This window comes from Schistocerca gregaria, chromosome 1, assembly GCF_023897955.1.
Source record: "Schistocerca gregaria isolate iqSchGreg1 chromosome 1, iqSchGreg1.2, whole genome shotgun sequence".
Taxonomy (NCBI): Eukaryota; Metazoa; Arthropoda; class Insecta; order Orthoptera; family Acrididae; genus Schistocerca; species Schistocerca gregaria.
The window spans coordinates 487,083,479-487,098,278 of record NC_064920.1 but is presented as its reverse complement, the minus strand read 5'-3'; positions in this window follow the sequence as shown (position 1 = coordinate 487,098,278).

The following is a 14,800-nucleotide window of genomic DNA, read 5'->3' as shown; positions in this document are numbered from 1 at the left end:
GTGTTGAAGACACTCACCGCAGCACTCCTGAAACACCCAACAAGTGGCACAGTTTCCGGAATGCTCGTGCTGAGCCTCCGGACCATTACAATCTGACCGTCAAACTGAGATAGATCGCACTCCTTCCCCAATCTATACACGGACAGCATGCTCACTAATACTACATACACCGTGCGCGCGTCTGGCCAGCAGTCATTCCCCATCAGTTAAAGCCGCTATCGCCTGGGCAGGTTTATATCGATAGTAGGTCGGTGGTCATAATGTTCTACCTAATCAGTGTATAAAATGTTCGGTCGATGAACAAATAACGCAGTATAGTTCACTTTTCGTTGTTCTTTGTGTGTGTGTTTCTGTGGGGTAGTTTCGAGTTCATACTGAGCACATCAACTAAAATATTAGTTACTGCAGGAGACATAAATCATTTACCGTTCAACGCCCACTTTAGCATCGATAGTGAATCTAATTCGGCAAGAGCGGCAGTCCGTAAGTTTCCTCAGGATGCCATATACCTCTGAAGCCGGTCATCAATGACTGAATCCCTCAAATTGCAGTAATGTTAAAGTTTCAACTCTTCCAAATAAATCCAGATATTTCCTGTGGAATTAATTCAGCTGGCCTGCCGAGTTTTTGTAGAGTGTCTGCATGTTCGTCAAAGTAGGAAGTATGTGTACAGCGCTATGAACATGGCTGTTCTCATTTGAGAAGACGGGCGCGTCTACAGCATACTCGTAACGAAGATGCGGAAGAAAGGGCAGTACTTGGTAACTGAGCTTGTTGAAATAAACACCCCGGTTCATGTTCGCGGGCACCTCCGCAAGTGGGTTCACAAATCAGCACGGTTTTAGAAAGCATGGCTCGTTCGAAACTCAAGCTGCCCTTTTCTCACATGAGACCCTGCGACCCATGGATGAAGGGCAACAGGCGGATTACATATTCCTAGATTTCCGGAAATCACTTGACACGGTGCCACACTGCCGACTCTTAGCGAAGATACAAGTATACAGAATAGGTTCCCAGAGCGACTCGAAGATATCCTAAGTAACAGAACCCAGTACGCCCAGACGGCGAGTGTTCTTCAGAGACGAGGGTATCGCCAGGAGTGCCCCACGGAAGTGTTGTACGACCGCTGTTTATTTCCTGTATATATAAATGATCTAGCGGGAAGGGTAATCAGCTGATTATGCCTTGGTGTATGGGAAGGTGCCGTCGTTGTTTGATTGTAGAAGGACGCAAGATGACTTACACAAAATTTTTAGTTAGAGTAATGAACGACAGCTAGCTCTAAATGTAAAAAAAACTGTAGATTGACTGTAGATTAGTAGCAAAAACAAACTAGAAGTTTCAGATACAGTATTAGTAGTGTGCTGCTTGAAACAATCAAGTCGATCAAATATCTAGGTCCACTATGAAATGGAATGAGTGTTTAAGGACTTAGTAGGGGAGGCGAATGGTCGACTTCGGTTTATCTGGAAATTTTAGGAAAGTGAGGTTCATCTGTAAAGGAGACCGCATATAGGACACTAGTGCGAACCACTGTTGAGTACTGTTCGAGTGTTTGGTACCCGGATCAGGTCGGATTAAAGGAAGATATCGAAGCAGTTCATTGACGGTCTGCTAGGTTTGTTACCGGTAGGTTAGAACAACAAGCAGCTAATACGGAAGTGCTTCGTAAATTCAAATGGATATCACTGGAGGGATTCTTTTAGAAGAGCAAAATTAAGAAAATGTAGAAAACTGGCATTTGAGGCCGACTGCAGAACGATTCTACTGCTGCCGCCAACGTACATCTCACTTGCGGACCATTAAGATAAGATTAGAGACATAAGGGCTTGTACGGAGGTATATTGACAGTTGTTTCTCCCCCGCTCTATCTGCATGATGTGTCATTTCCTGTTACTACCTTGTTGATATAATACCTCTGAAACAGTGAAAGGGTCCTATATTCCCATTTCATTATCATTTTATTTGCTTTCCGGTGCACTTTGCAACCTACAGAACAATTCAAGTGTTTTCGTTGCTAAATATCGTATCAGAGAAGACTGAGCTATGATTCAATCTAGCAGTAGCCTATTTCATTCTACGCTATGCAAGCATTATATGGCTGTTATGTTGGCTCTTTTCAGACTTGGAAATGTGTCTATAACGCCATTATAAGGCTTCCATGTTTTTATATTTAACCCAACTCACGACTATGATTCCATAAAATGTTTATCCCTTATTCTCCTATCCAAAACTCTCTGGCATGCGTGAGTGAATGAATGTGTGTGCGTTTCGTTTTACTGTACAGTGGTTCAGTCTCCTGCAGGGAATCAGCGGTAGTGCTACAGAATGGCCAACCCTTGTAGTTTTCAGGTTGGTTCCCTTTGTGTGACAGCTACTGGTGTTAGGTTGGTGGAGGAAGCCTCATCTCTGGGTTTTCCTGGCCACGGTGTTGTGTGGGAGAAGTTTTATTGTGAGACGGGCAGTCGGCTTCAAGCTTTCCGATGGTCTGCAGCCGTGGAGTTGATTTGACCGCTTGGCACTTTGTCTCATAGCGAGAGGGGAGCTTTTTGTAATTCAGTCTCACCGAACTTGCACCTCGTGCAGCTTTAGGCCTCGCATTTTGTCTTTGAAAGATTGTTTTGCTGGGTCGCAGCAAGGAATTCAAGGCTTTTGCAGACTTTCAGTTTGATTCCTAATCCAGACTTTAATCCGTTCAAATGGTTCAAATGGCTCTGAGCACTATGGGACTTAACATCTGAGGTCATCAGTCCCCTAGAACTTAGAACTACTTAAACCTAACTAACCTAAGGACATCACACAACAACCAGTCATCACGAGGCAGAGAAATTCCCTGACCCCGCCGGGAATCGAACCCGGGAACCTGGGCGTGGGAAGCGAGAACGTTACCCTATAATCCGTAAGATGAACGTAGCACAAAGGTGTTACATATGTTGAAGCAATCTCACGTAGGAAGTGCGCCCTCGGTTCAGTGTGAATGTTTATGTGCCAGTGAGTGCGTGTGTATACATTCTAATCTTTTCCGAATCTTGATAATTTTTGCCTCTTTGTTTTCTTTGTTTCATTACTATATATCAGTTGGAAACCATCCAAGTGGGTTAAAATTAGAATTTGTTATCCCTCCGCCATTACCCTTTGCCTATTAAAATGTGTCCTCTGTGAGATTTTAACTGTTCGCGGCTGCGTGGTTTAATGTTGCTAAAATTTGGCCACGGCACGTAGAAGTTGTGTTTCCGTCACTTATAACAGGTAGGCCTTTGGCAATCACAGTTTCATCATTTGCAGCACACACTGAGTAAGATATCAGATCTCTACAATAGGGCAATAAAAACAGGTAGGCCTCGATGGTAACAGGTTCAGTTAAGTAGAATTGCCAAATAGAAAATAGTCAGACCTTCTTTAATAACAGCTTATGTTAACTAAAATTACCAAATGGAAAACAGATAGGCATTCTTTTCTCGAAAGAGTAATCATGTGATAGCACATATGCAATTTAATAAATAATATCCAAACTTGTTTTTTTTTTCGCAGGTTTCCACCGTAAAACACTCAACTTCCAATTTTAATCAGTTCATTCTCGTCGACGAGAACTACACCACAATAACAGTTTACACCACATCTGGCAGCTAAGATGCTTTCGTCGCCAATCACCAGAGGACAACACAACACGTAGTTACTGGTGCCCAATGCACCGCTTTAACGGCACACCATTACGCGCTATGTTCTATGTACACCAAATCATCAGCTCAAACTAGTTATCTTTCTCGAAGCAAAGCTTAAATAGCTTATCACGCCTCAAGATAGATACATTCTGTAGTAAGCCAACTCAACAGCGCTAAATCTGCATAGGCACCGCTTATGCTAGGTGCCTAATCAGTACACTATCCTTAAGAGACCGTGGTGTGCTCACAGCTAACTTAGTATTAGGAGGCAGCTCTATTGGGCGCAATAAAATTTCTTACACGTACTTTTAATTTAATTAAACACAACACTGGCAAACAGTATCAAAGGCCACGCCAATTGCGCTTTATCAGATTACAAATCACCAGTTTTTTGCTCACACTGAATGTGGCAAACACACTTCCTGGTATATTTCACGAGGATACATGTGCCGAGTAACTGTTTCTCAGGCACTGTCGCTAATGGAGCAACCCTCCGTATTTAACGCCGTGGCGCCGAAAAAGCAAGGATATCAAATACAATCTTCCACGACCAGCACACATGCGTAAAATCAGTAATTACTTTCCTCCAGCGGAGCATAAAACGTAACTGTAGGACAATTATAGCAATTAACAGAGAGAGAGAGAGAGAGAGAGAGGACGACCCACGGTTTGCTTTTAGCCTCAAGCCATACAACGAATAAAAACAATAGCATGCGAGAACGCCGGAACAACTGACGTGTGTTGCGCTCCGTGCTAGGACGTGGCATCAGACACAGACAACATTGACCTCGTTTGGCGCCTGTTGATGGTACGCGAGACCCACCACACAAAGTCCGTAGGTAATTTGTAGCGTCTCCTGCCCAACTGCTTCCACAGAACTCGTCTTGATCTCTGCACACGCAATAGCACCTCCTTTCACCATAAAACGACTTCTCTAATCAGTAGTGAACATTCGGCAAAACAACAAGGCCAAGGAGATTGCAGTGACAGCAACGATGCAACAAAATGCAAACCCTACACCACTCACAATTTCGCCGACCGGAGAGCGTCTACGGAAAACTCCCTCGAACTATGGCGACAACACTGCACTAAACACTTAATAGCAGACCTGGGGTGCGACACCAAACCAATCATCTCAACATAAATGAGTGGTCTCCACTCACCAGCGACCCCGCACTTTATTGTAATATCCTCCGATCAAACAGACAATTCAACAAATCAGGGCAAAAGCCGCACAGTTACGATATGGCTACGGACACCAGCCATTAACACCTGGCTGGCCGGACTAGGCACGAAGACGGCTTGAAATCGGCCCACAAACATGCCCAGCAACCACTCGCCGGACTCAGTGCCCAAGGCGCTGGGCAGACCGCTCACTCCGTCTTCGCCGCTCGGAGTGGCCGAGCGGTTCTAGGCGCTACAGTCTGGAACTGCGCGACCGCTACGGTCGCAGGTTCGAATCCTGCCTCGGCATGGATGTGTGTGATGTCCTTAGGTTAGTTAGGTTTAAGTAGTTCTAAGTTCTAGTGGACTGATGCCCTCAGAAGTTAAGTCCCACAGCACTCAGCCATTTTTTGAACTCCGTCTTCCTCGTTCCGTTACCACTTCCCAACTCGCCACGCCACAACACACCCCGTTCCCATCATCCTCAACCCTTGAATTCTCTATATTGATTCTGAGAGGTTTGTAATTCCTCTTGTTATTAATGCCTCAATGTTATCCGTGAGAATAAAATTAAAAGCAGTGGGATTAGGTTCCTGATCTATTTACTGTGTATTAATATTCTGCGCTGCTACGTAAATGTTAAAGGTTATATTCCTTATGTAAAACAGAGTATCGGTTTCAGTCCTAGGATCGACGATAATCTTCTGAAATACAATTACAGAATAGTCGATATCGACTATGGCCCCTCAACATCAACAATAGTTGTTACCCATAGTTTCTTATTTGCTATTTGACAGTCGTCACCGTTTAGAGACCAACGTGATCTTTCCACAATGCCATTTTTGACTTCCTTCGTCATATATCCTACAACTACAGATTTGTTGAAAATATTAACTGTTAAATACGCTATTCCACAAATTAAAATTAAAATGGTTCAAATGGCTCTGAGCACTATGGGACGTAACATCTGAGGTCATCAGTTCCATAGACTTACAACTACTTAAACTTAACTAACCTGCCCGAGGCAGGATTCGAACCTACGACCGTAGTGGTCGCGCGGTTCCAGAATGAAGCGCCTAGAACCGCTCGGCCACAAGGCCGGCACAAATTAAAAACTTCCATTTATTCTTTATATCTTGAAATTTACTACCGTTCACTTTGAAACGTCCCCTTAGAAAAATTAATGAATTACTGTGCTCGTATGCCCCAACGTTATTTAATTTTCAAACAGCTGAGCAGAACTGAACGTAATCAGACATTTCGCTCTTTACTTATTCTGATCAACACTAAAATGACACACAATATTTTTAGCGCAACGCAATCTGACTTTCAATAATCCCTACAAGAGAATGACCCTGACTAAATTAACCTATACGTTTCACAAATCACTTCCCTCGCAAAAATCTTCGTTACTCGAACTACTGCAGTACAGCGAGTGCCACTATTGCCAGCTAAATAAAAGATTCAAACTACGGAAGGCACTAACTACTGATAGGCATAGTTAGCAAATGAAAGATTTCGATAGAGAAAAAACAATGTATTTACCTTAATATTACTCAAAAGTCATATTATATATATATATATATATATATATATATATATATATATATATATATATCAGTTCATGACATACAGTCTTCCAAATTTACTGTCTCTGTCCAGATCATCCGCTCTCAAAACTCCGCCATCTCACTCCCCACATCCTCCACTGCTGGCGGCTCACCTCCAACTGCGCAACGCTACGCGCTGTTAACATCCAGCTGCCCAACACTACAATGGCAGACAACAATGCAAAATAGCCACAGACTGCACACAGCACAGCCAGTGATTTTCATACAGAGCGCTACGTGGCGTTACCAATAAGAAAACCTAAAAGCCTGCTTACAACTTTCACTGAAGAAAAGATACATAATAATAAAATGAAATCATGGATTAGGATCTCAAAGCGTACTGTGAATGGTTAAAATGAAATGAACTAAAAATCATCTTCTTGTCTAAAACACGTTACTGTTCCTCAGAACATCGGCACCTCTGAAAATTTTTTACACCTCTTATATTTAGCCACATGTGGACAAATAGTGGGTCTCATGAAGCAGCACTGTTTAGCCGTCACAAAATAAAGCCTCAAAAATCAGTAAATAAAACCATTCTTCTGCTGTTGTTCCGAAACACATATACCATCCGCCCTCCGCTGGGACGACGACTCGAAGTCTGTTGGGTATTTGATTTTTCTCTTCTTTTTCGGGCCTCCTTAACCTCCTCTTGTAGCCCAACCTTCGCTCTCCACTAGTGCTGAATTGCTTTTTACCCTTCTTGCATATACACGTGTGTCATGCATTTTTAGAGACTGTGTGAATATATAACGTATTTCTTCTCTTAGCAAATGAAATATTACGTATCTTGTTGTGAATTAATTTGTTTCTCCAGATTCCACTTACTGCGTTTCCTTAAAATTATATAAAATATACGTCTGTAAAAAAAAAAAAAAAAACTTGAAACATTTGTTGCAGCTGATTGGTTGAGGTGATGCTGCTTAGTACCGCATACAGTCTCCTCCGGCTTCCACAACGGCTCGAAGTCTGTTGGGCATTGAGCCCACAACTCTTGCCACATAACTAAGAGATTCAAGTAACTCATTCCAAGCGTCATGAATCACATCAGAAAGCTGTCGCCGAGTCGACGGTGACTGATCCTTTTCCCGTGTTACTCTGACCTTTTCTTCCCAAATATTCTCAATGACATTCATGTCAGTTCCTTTAGGTGGCCATTCCATTACAGTAGTATTACTATGGTCTTCGAACCACCTGTTAACTACACACCCTTTTCCTTTCGTCTAACCCACCTGGCTACCGTCGACTTGTGAAGACCCATAGTTCTTGCTATATACCCATTTGAAAATCCCAGAGTGCATGGAGTGCTGTTATAGCGCCCTTTTCTGCCTCAGCTAGATGGGCCATTTAGCGTTGACTGAATGATTCGTCGCGGTAAATATCTGCTGCGAAAACAGCGCTAGTAGGGAACATACTGCCTCCTCCACGACTGCAAAATGGTTCAAATGGCTCTGAGCACTATGGGACTTAACTTCTAAGGTCATCAGTCCCCTATAACTTAGAACTACTTAAACCTAACTAACCTAAGGACATCACATACATCCATGCCCGAGGCAGGATTCGAACCTGCGACCGTAGCGGTCTCACGGTTCCTGACTGTAGGGCCTAGAACCGCTCGGCCACCCCGGCCGGCTACACGACTGCAACCACAACACAATGGCCAAGTATGTGTAACACGGAAATCGATGGCATAAACGAGAGATCGCAAGCCCGTACCCGTGCCATTACATAATGGAGCAACTTAGAATCTGTAATTTTTCTCAGAAGGGACTGGTCCGCCCTTGTCATGTCTTATCCTGCTAAGTATTACATGAAATCAAATGTTTACGTTTTGCGTATATGACAGGCCTAACGCAAGAAACATTTCTAAAATATCTGAGGCAACCTGAGGAACACTCCGAGAATTTTAGCTGTAGAAGGTTGCATTGTAAGAAAGAAAAATGTTTATCCTCGCTCGCCGTGTTTCCAAGTGGCGCAGTTTACTCTGAGGCATCAGAAGCGACTCGACTAACGAGGGGAACTCGCCAAGTGCCATACGCTGATTGTCCGGGAACTTTGCTCAGTGAAGGAGAGGACAAAATAAGCGAACACGTCTCTCGGAGTATCTGCTCATACAACTCCACCGTTTCCGACAAAACGACGGCAAAAGTTATCAATTCGCTGTCGCTATAGTATAGATACATTTTGCGTCCAAGAATGCAATTGAAGCGGTGACTCAGTGGCTACCATCGTTTCTTATTAACTTTGATGTCCCAGTTCGAGGCCATATTGTTTTTTTAATTATTTGTTTCCTCTCCCTCTATCAGAATAATCTACGAATGTTTATTCCAAATTTATGTTGAAATAATATTGTCGTTATTCGTCAATTAACTTTCTGTGTAATTAATGAATTAAAAAGAGTAATAAACGAATGAGTAAATAATGTGAAATATTTTTGAACCTCCTTACAACCTGTCAGGTTGCAAGGACATTCACAAATTTTTTACATCATTTTCTCATTCGTTTATTTTCTTAACTTCTTTCATTACACAGTAAATTACTTGAGGAATAACAACAACATTGTTTCAACATAAATTGGAATAAACATTCGTAGATGATTCAGAGAGAGAGGGGAAAAGAAAGAAACAAGCGGGTTTCGAAATCGCAGCGCAAAATTCTGAAGTCGCGACGGTAGCCGCTGAGCCACCGCTTCAATTGAATCCTTACATGCTAAAAGTTATCTACACTAGAGCAACAGCGCATTGAAAACTTTGACCGTCGTTTTCTCAGAAGCGGTCGAGTGTATGTAGATAAGCCGAGACACGTGTTCGCTTATTTTGTCCCCTCTTTCACTGAGAGGAGTTTCTGCAAGATCGGGGTATGAAACTTGCGAGGGTCGCCTAGTGTGGCGTGCGTTGCGGTTCAGTAGACAGAATGCGTCCACTTTCCTCGACTACTCATTGACATGTTTGGAAACTTTCGCTCTTGTCATGGGAGCTTGCACCATGAGGGCTGGTTTTCCTGATAACGATCTGCTAATGGACTTTGCTCTTAATTTACGTTACTGTGTAGAAGTCCTACTGCAACGACTTGAACCGGAATTGTTTGTTTATTTTGATAGTCCGCTTCGTAGTTTCCATATTTCGCTATAAAATTTTCCTTTGTTTCAAAACGGCAAGTTAAGATGACCACTGCAACTTGGTAACATCAGTAACAATTTAATACTTGGAAACAGCTACGTGTGGTGTACGAGGAGTGTACTCTGTTGAATGAGGAATACATTTAAACACGAAAGCTGCATCCGGTAACAACAATTAACTTTCGGTTACATGGCAAAACACAAGTCGAAATACTGTCAATTCATCTCAGTACCCATTAAAATTTAAACTAGAACAATCGCAAACATACTTTCCTCTGGAAGGCAAACGAAAGACTGCGTTTTATTGGCCGCACACTAAGAATACACAACAGCCCTACTGAAAACACTGCCTTCACTACGTTTGTCTGTCAGCTGCTATAGTATTCCTGCGCGGTATGGGATCCTTGACAGACATGAATGAAGGAACACGCCAAAAACGTCCAAGGAACGGTAGCACGATTTGTAATGTCACGAAATGGGGGGGTAGAGAGTTCCAGATTTGATATGCGAGTTGTGGTGACATTCCTGAAAACAAATGCGTTTCTCGTTACCGCGAGATCTTTTCACGAAATTTCAATCACCAACATCTGTTCTGAATGCAAAAACGTTATTTCCTCGGGAACTTACACAGGAAGAAATGACCATAGTAATAATGTAATGAACGGCCCGTAAGAAAGGCTTAAATGATCCTTCTTCTCGCACGTTGTTAAAGAGTGGGACAGTAGAGAAAGAGTCCGAAGATGTTTTGATGAACCTTTTGCCAGGCACGTAAGTCTGGATTGCACAGAAATCCTGTGGATGTAGTCATGTACATCTAACAACGAAATTATGTTGTAATTGCGCCATGTGAGTTACATTTGATTTGAACATCGAAGTTGTTTGCTGTTTATTTATTTTTTGTTCATTATTTTCTGCCATAGACAAACACCAAGATGCGTTAAACTGATACTGAAATAAAGTCTCATGCGTGGGCAATATAACAATAAATTCTTAACTACTTGTTATAGTACTGCAATATCTGCCAGTCTTCAGAAGTGGATATCGCATACGACGTTCCTAGGGTGTTTATAAGTGGCTATTGCAGACAACTTCGAACAAAACTTGAATGTAGCTTCCTAAAAGTTCCGCGATCAAACGATCTGAGTTGCTGGTGAATACAGTTTATCCTCAATAGACAGTATATATTGTCATTATACATGAGGTGAAAAGGGTTTCGCCGGGTTCGGTGGCCGAGCAGTTCTAGGCGCTTCAGTCATTAACCGCGCGGCTGCTTCAGACGCAGATTGAAATCCTACGTCGGGCATGGATGTGTGTGATGTCCTTAGGCTAAGTAAGATGAAGTAGTTCTAGGTCTAGGGGACTGATGACCTAAGCAGTTTGGTCACATAGTTCTTAGAGCTATTTTTTGACCTTCAGCGTAAATTTTCTTTACATAAACGGCCGTATCTTTAGATTTCGTTGACACAGAAGCTCACTTTTTTATACCACCAAGCGACCGTATACTGCAGGAAGTGAGATACATTTCCGCTTATTATGTCCACCCGTCCTGGAGGTAAACGGGTTTTAAGGGTGGGGTGACAGATAGCTAGTAGGGTTCCATTTTCGACCGATTTAGGTGACGAAATCCTAACAACGAAAATAGCTACGACAGTTACTGAAGATGAGGGGCGCATAAATAATTCCCCCTACTCTTTATTCGAAATGTTCTAGTTGCAGTCGATACATCAGCACATTACTCATAGCTACGCTTTCGATCCAAATCACGTTTACAGGAATGCAAATAAAATCAATTTGCCTATACATGTGGTAATTCAGATCGAAGTATTAGTGCCACCGCGTTTTAGAAGTGCGAGCATTCCCATTGCTAGCTAGCTTAAGAAACACTTTGGCTAATTAACGTTTTCTGGCTGTGGCGAGTCTAATAGAGAATTCAAAACATTGTAGAATACGTTTGGCAGCTATGTAGCCGTTTATTACCTCGGGCGGTGCAGAATTACCCTACCAAATTTAATTGCTAATAACAGTATTTTGTTATTTCGATAAACATACCGAATGATTGTCACATAAGCGGTGACATAAAGGTAGAAAATTCATGTTTTTGAGTCCAGAAAGCTATATGCGACAGAAACTGCAGATCATTTTGCCATTTTCATTGCGAAATTGCCGGCTTGTTCGTGTCTGGGGTAGTAATAGAGGGCTGTTTGCCTGGGTTGTCTGCTAGCGTAACTAAAGGTGTTTACTACTGCAAGGGAGGTGTGGTTTGTTTTCAGAACTAATCTCGATGGAGGCAGATAGACTATCAGTAAAGCAATTTTAAGAAATTCTCGGGCCCCAATGCGTTTTATTGCTACCTTTATTCTGTACCGGAGCCCTGTGGTTGTAAATATGGAACTCTTGTAGAATTTCATACTTGTTACTGCCAACTTTTTTCGCTTCTGTCAATAACTGAATTGACTTAAGTGTGGCACTGAAAGATTTTTAACTATTTCATTATGAATCTTAACGAATTGCTAAATTTGTACACTTTCATGGTAGGTCAGCAGCGGTAATGCAGAATGACTGGTCTGAAAGTTGACACAGACCTTTTCGCGGCCGAATGCGCATAATATTTTGCTAATTCGTATCTTGTCTTACTAAAACAGTTATGTTATCTCGATAAGCTGAAATTCATTTTTATTAGTACAGTTCATACTAATTAGCGTTTCTTACTTCATTTATATCTTATATTTACGTGTTGTGTTTAATACACTAATCAGCATTAATATAGTCTTACCCATGATTGAAAACAGTCTGAGAAAGTTCGGATAGTTTGTCAATTTCACGCCTGCGTATAGTATGTTGGTAGCAGGGCGTCGCCTTGTCTGTTATGCTGTGTAGCAGACTTTAAGGCTGTGCGGATCAGCATGACGAAAAGGCGAGGAGTCTCGCTCATTTTGTCCATGACTGTACATTATTCTGATAAGAATATCGGTTGCGTAGCTTATTATACTAATCGTCCGATACTTTTCATATTTATCTGTAGTGCCTTCTTTGGTAATGTGAATATACTCTAATATGTGATTCTTGTCTGAAAGTCAGCTGGCTAGTGATACGTATGATAGATTTTTGACACCAGCAAAAATAACCTAGTTCTTACTCCAGTGACTCCAATCGCACATTATCGACTCCTACTTAGTTTCACTGATGTTAGTTGGTTTTAGAATCACGGAACACGACTAAAAGTCTCTTTTATAAGAAACAACGGGGATTCAACCGCAAACTGCGATCTTGTGAATTCGTCCATAAAATATACAAAGCAATAGCTACTGATTTCCAGGGTGATAACGTTTTCAGTGACTTTCGCACTGTCACCTAGTAGAAAAAAATACGAGTTTACGGAATATCGGTCCAGCATTATCACCTGATTCAGTACGGTCTAGCGGATAGGACTCAATACCTCCTAGTTAACAGCGCTAAACGGTCAGATGTATATGTGAGCCCTCATCTCCAACAGTTGATCGTCAACATAAACGAATGTAGCATACTGCGCTAAAAAAGTAGGGGGTGGCGCTGAGAGTCTTATTCTTCGATTACACAGTTGGGTCAATCGCTGGAAAGTCACAATCTGTCTTTGACTCAAAGTACTGTCAACACAAAATAAAGAAATGGCTGAGTAACAGTTGAAATGAGAAACTGAAAAGTGGAAGACTGAGATTAAGTTCATGTTTGGGACGCATGTAAGTCTATCTTAACGCGCTTACTGATTGTTAAGCGGAAGTTGCACATAACAGCTTTGTATACAAAAAGTGAATTGTTCAAATTATCTGTTTCATTAACTAAAAATTTAAAATTCGCTTCCTATCTCTGACATGCTACTAAACTGAGGAACCAAATTCGCCACTGGACCTCTGTAGCCTGTAGGCTGCATTACTGGGTCATTAAGCTGAACGGTCCCCATAGTACCGTTGGAGAGGTTTTGGCGACGTACCACCACCACGTTTCTTTCTCTCTCTTCGTCGTCAATAACGAAAATACAACACCGCACTATACAAGCGATTACCAAAACAAAAATACGTAAGAACCAACGCTGAAACGCAAATGAATAATGGCAATGTGAGTGAAGGTAGAAACCCTTTCCAAATTAAAACGCTCAACAGTTCCTCAGGATCTCCTAGCCGATAATGGCGGCATTTTTTTACTAAAAGCTTGAGTCGGCTTGTCTAGTATACGTCGACTGTCAAGAGGGTATTGGGATAACATCTTCAAAATACAAATCTGGAGGCTTCAGTGGCCGTTGTCATTGATAGTAATAAACCTTCTGAGTCGTTACGCTGCGTCATATTCCTCTTCAAACTTCTTCATTGTACGACGTTTCTATTCATGTGTTTCAGGATACCACCGGTGTCACTGGGTGGCAGAACACTGTACAAAGACGGTGTCGCGTACGCGTTCACTTGTAACAGGCGTTTTTCGCGCACTTTTCCGTAAAAGTGGAGTCACTGGCTGAAAATCTTCAAGTTTCCGCAGGATGACAGTCGTCACTGTGTAAAAACTGAAAATAGACGTTCAAAGAGAAGAGAAATCCAAAATATTATTGTTGTTGTGTCGGATGTTACCTGGTAATTGTTTATGTTCCCCGTTCGCATGTGGCTAGGTGTTTACTTCTTTGGCAACGGGAAGCAAGATTCTACATATGTTCGATATTGCAACTACTTCACGGACTTTCCCTTTGTAAATATCTCTTTCCGTGGCTAGCAGTCTTATAAACCGGAAATAGTTCAGTTTACTGCTGCTAATCCGCCACCGCTAACTTTACGTTCTATCTCAAACGTGTGTGGCGTTCAGGCTCTTTAAGACGTTTTGTTATTGTCCTTCTAGCTTCGCCGAAACATATTTTGCCACAGCCGCACTTCACAGGTTTCCAGAGCGTGAAGGCAGTCGGTCACGACCGTTGTAGGTCGATAAAAGTCTTTTATCTTGTGCTGTCTAAAAAATGTAGTGCTTATGGTATTCTTCCGAAGGTTTCTTCCTGTGGGGTCGGTTACTCTAGCGACGAACGGTAACCTTACACCATCTGCGAGAAGTTCCTCGTTCTCAACCAGTAAGTCCACTTCTCCCGAACGGCGCGAGAAAACAGACTTTTAAAAGAGAACGTGACACTGTGTTTAGTTATTGATCAGCCGTCCAGGGACATTCTGAAGATCTTAACACAGGGGTGGAAACGTCGAGCCTTGAAGAAGTTTGAAGAGGAGTAAGACGCAGCCTAA